This window comes from Heterocephalus glaber, unplaced genomic scaffold (genome assembly GCF_053883595.1).
Source record: "Heterocephalus glaber isolate CG9 unplaced genomic scaffold, H.glaber_assembly_v1.0 deba00001831, whole genome shotgun sequence".
NCBI lineage: Eukaryota > Metazoa > Chordata > Mammalia > Rodentia > Bathyergidae > Heterocephalus > Heterocephalus glaber.
The window spans coordinates 1113658-1117525 of NW_028258491.1; the positions used below are offsets into that span (position 1 = coordinate 1113658).

Genomic DNA, 3868 nt, shown 5'->3' on the forward strand with positions numbered 1-3868 from the left:
GAGCATATGTGTAGTCAGCATGAATCCTCAGACTGAGGCAGGATTAGAGGAGAAGTCCAACCCAGGCAGCAAGGCCCGGTGTATGCATGTGGAGTGAGTGAAAGGATCACCAGTGTTGAGATGGAAGAAGGGGAAAGAGAGGCTACCAGGAATTAAGTTACAGACAGTAGTTCCCAAGAAAACCCAGGGCATAGAAAGGAGAAAAAATATTCAGGAAGAGAAATGTATTCATTTTTTCTTTTTCTTACTTTAAATTATTAAGGATTATTTTGTTTCAATTTAACTAATTAGATCTGAGTAGGAGAATTATGCATCAAGAGTGTGCTACTGCTCCCCCTTCCATTTCTAGTTGAGCAGCTTTGCCTTGGGCCCGAGTTCTGCCTCACACAGAGCTCCTGTGTCTGCAGGTGGAGACCTAGACAGACATAGGGAATCAGGCATGATCTTTTCAGAAGCATAGCAATCACACAAGTGGAACAGAATGCATTCACCCAGCAATTACTAGAAATACTGGAAACTTAAACCACCACAAAGGTCCCAGTCTTATTCCAGCCCAAACTGTAATTCAGAAAATTTTTCTTTCCATTAGTGAATAGTACTCTTAATACTTGGGAAAAGAAGCTATTCATGCCAAATTTTCAGAATCTGTGCTGTGGAAGGATGATAACAAATGAAGTCAGTGTAAGAACAGTACACACATGTTATGGATCTCTGAGATTCCTATATATACAGATAAGGAAAAATGGGTCTATGTTTTATTTAATACACATACCCATGTCATAGTTCCATCATTATAGTACTTATAGTTTGTAGCTGTGAAAAAATGAAGAAAAATAAATGGTATGAGATGTATCACCCTCATCAGGTATAAATTTCTTACATAAAAAAAGAAAAATTGTGCATGCAAATCTATGGAAATAAATTTGAGATTTTAGGGCTTCAAAAATAGAAACATTAGGAGTAACAGCATGTTGAAATAATACGCTAAAAGTAGGGCTGATCTTGTAGGACATACCCTACATTGACAGATCAAGGACAGAATTTGGTGGTGCACACACTTCACACATTTCACAAAGGTCAGAAGAAAGTCTTGAAAGAATGTGCTAGGTAGAAAATCCAAGAGAGGATCAAGATTTATCAAGCTCTGGTCATGAGAATGGGAAACATAAGGAATTTTTAAAAGTAAAGGGGAACAAGGTTTCCCTTTACTGTTGAGAATTTCTGTACACAGAAGATTCTGAGTCACACACGAGTTGCTATTGTAGATACACCATACTGAATTGAAGCGACTAGGGATTCCCATTCCTCGATCTCTGACTTAGTAGTGATCCTGAGTACTGGCTTAGCCAAGAGTCATCCAGGAAGGAAGGAAGGCCTATAATTGATGATTACTACCCATAGTTCTAGGCTTTATAATATGTATATATATATATATTTTTCTGATGATTATGAGAAACAATCAGAAAACCAACCTTCAATTCAGATATTAAGTTCAAATTAACAAACAGCATAGTGTTGGAGGAAAAACAATTCATTCTATTGAAACATTAGTAAAATGTTTTAAATTTTAAACTTTTTAAATTCTACTCTTCTGTTTCATTTCATAATTATGTTTAGTGGTTGTATTTTTATTTTTCTTTTAAGGAATTTAAAGAATATTTTCATGGATAAATGGAACCAAACTTCAAATGATTTTCTTTTGTTAAAGCTGTTTCCTCCTAATCAGAGTGGCCTACTTCTCTGTTGTTTATCATCTTCATGTTCTACTTCACTTCCATGGGTAATTCGGCCATGATTCACCTCATACATGTAGATGTCCTGCTGCACCCACCCATGTACCTGCTCCTCAGCCAGCTCTCCCTCATGGACCTGATGTACATCTCTACCACTGTCCCCAACATGGTGGTCAACTTCTTCTCTGGCCAGAAGAGCATCTCCTTCCTGGGGTGTGGGGTGCAGAGTTTCTTTTTCCTGACCATGGCATGCTCTGAAGGGCTACTCGTGGCCTCCATAGTTTATGACTATTTTGTAGCCATCTGCCACCCTCTCCATGACCCCATCCACATGAGTAAAATGATGTGTGCAAAGATGATTGCAGGATCTTGGATGCTGGGCTCCATCAACTCCCGGGCACAAACAGCCTATGCCCTTCATCTTCCCTGCTGCAGGTCCAGGGCCATTGATCACTTCTTCTGTGATGTCCCAGCCATGCTGCCCCGCCTGTGTCCACACTGGGTCTATGAGTACATGGTGTTTGTGAGCATCAGCCTGTTCCTCCTTCTCCCTTTCCTTGGCATCAGTGCTTCTTATGGAAGCACCCTTTTTGCTGTCTTCCACATGCACTCCAAAGAGGGAAGGAAAAAGGCCTTCACCACATGCTCCACACTTTTAACAGTGGTGACATTTTACTATGCTCCTTTTGTCTTCACTTTATGTGGCCCAGGATTCTGCACTCCCCAGTGGAAGATAAGGTCTTGACTGTCTTCTATACTATCCTCATGCCTATGCTGAACCCCATTATCCATAGTCTGAGGAACAAGGAGGTGCTGGGGACCATGGAAAGAGTGTTTGGGATATTATTTTCCAAGAACAAATGATCCTGCAGGCCCTACTTTGCTTCCTTTACTTCTCTTTTTTTTTTTTTTGCTTAGCCATACACTATGCAAGAGTGATGTCTGATAAATACATGGTAGGATGCACCTGTGTGACTCAAAATCTTTAGTGACACATTAAAACACAGTGTTAGTTTAAATAATATGTTAATTACTCCATAATACTGTAGTAATTTTTATTCAAAATGATATTGTAATCATACTAATATTAAAAGAATGTTTTAATGTATATCTACAATTATAATTAAATATCATATCATATGTTTGTGCACATAGTGTCCTTATGTAGCATTATGCTTATATTGACATTGTGTTTTCTATATAATTAATGTGAAATTAATATTCTGCTAGTATATTTTTTATTCTATTTCATCATTCTTGTGTATGTTTCTTGCTGGAATATATTAAAATTTGTACTGTCCATATTTCAAATATGAAAATCCACATGTAGCCAGCATCTACCGTATTTCAAAGAAAATGATTTGAGCAAAACTGCTCACACCATGGAAGCCAAGAAATGGTGACTGCACAGATCAAACCAGAGCACAAGAGAAGGGAGACAGTGGATGCTGAACTTTTAGGATCACACTTACCCTGCTCAGTTGAAAGGGACCCAGGAGAGTGTCCTGACCTGAATAGTGACTTGCAATGAGCCAGCATTTAACTGTAGGTGGTGTGGAGAGATTTCCTGGAGGAATGAAAGCAGACACTGGAATGGTGGGAGAAGAAAATAGGTGAAGGACCTTATATACTACCCAAGGTTACCTCCCTGACACACCTGGACACACCCAGGAGTGAACTTCTGTAATCTGTGAGGCATTTCTTAGTCCACTGATGGTCACAACTCTTAATAGCATCTTAAACCCAAGTTTGTACACATCTTAAACTACATTTAATGTGCAAATAGACAATCGCAAGTTTATAATTCTACCTATCAGGTATTCAACCTGAAATGCAGAACATCTATTCCTCAAAGCCTCAAAAATATCGTTTTTCAAAAGCCCAAGCCCAAGTCTCTTCTGAGACTCAAGGCAGCTCTTATCTGTGAACATTTCTGTAAAATGTGGAAAAAAATTATATAATTCCAATCTACAACATGACTGAGTAAACTTTTCTACTTTCAAAGAGGGTAATAGGGAGATATAAAAAAAATCAAAGCAAATAAGAGCAAAACCCAGCAGGCCATTCATTCAATTATATAGCTGCATGTCCAGCAAGCACAGCAAGCTGTGGTGAGACATGTGCTCCAGAGCCTT

The 3868-nt window shown here is 38.7% G+C and overlaps 1 pseudogene; it reads left to right on the plus strand.

The window, feature by feature from the left end:
* The first annotated feature begins 1663 nt into the window (after positions 1 to 1663).
* Positions 1664 to 2597, plus strand: LOC101714314 (olfactory receptor 2L13-like; annotated as a pseudogene).
* The last annotated feature ends 1271 nt before the right edge of the window (positions 2598 to 3868 follow it).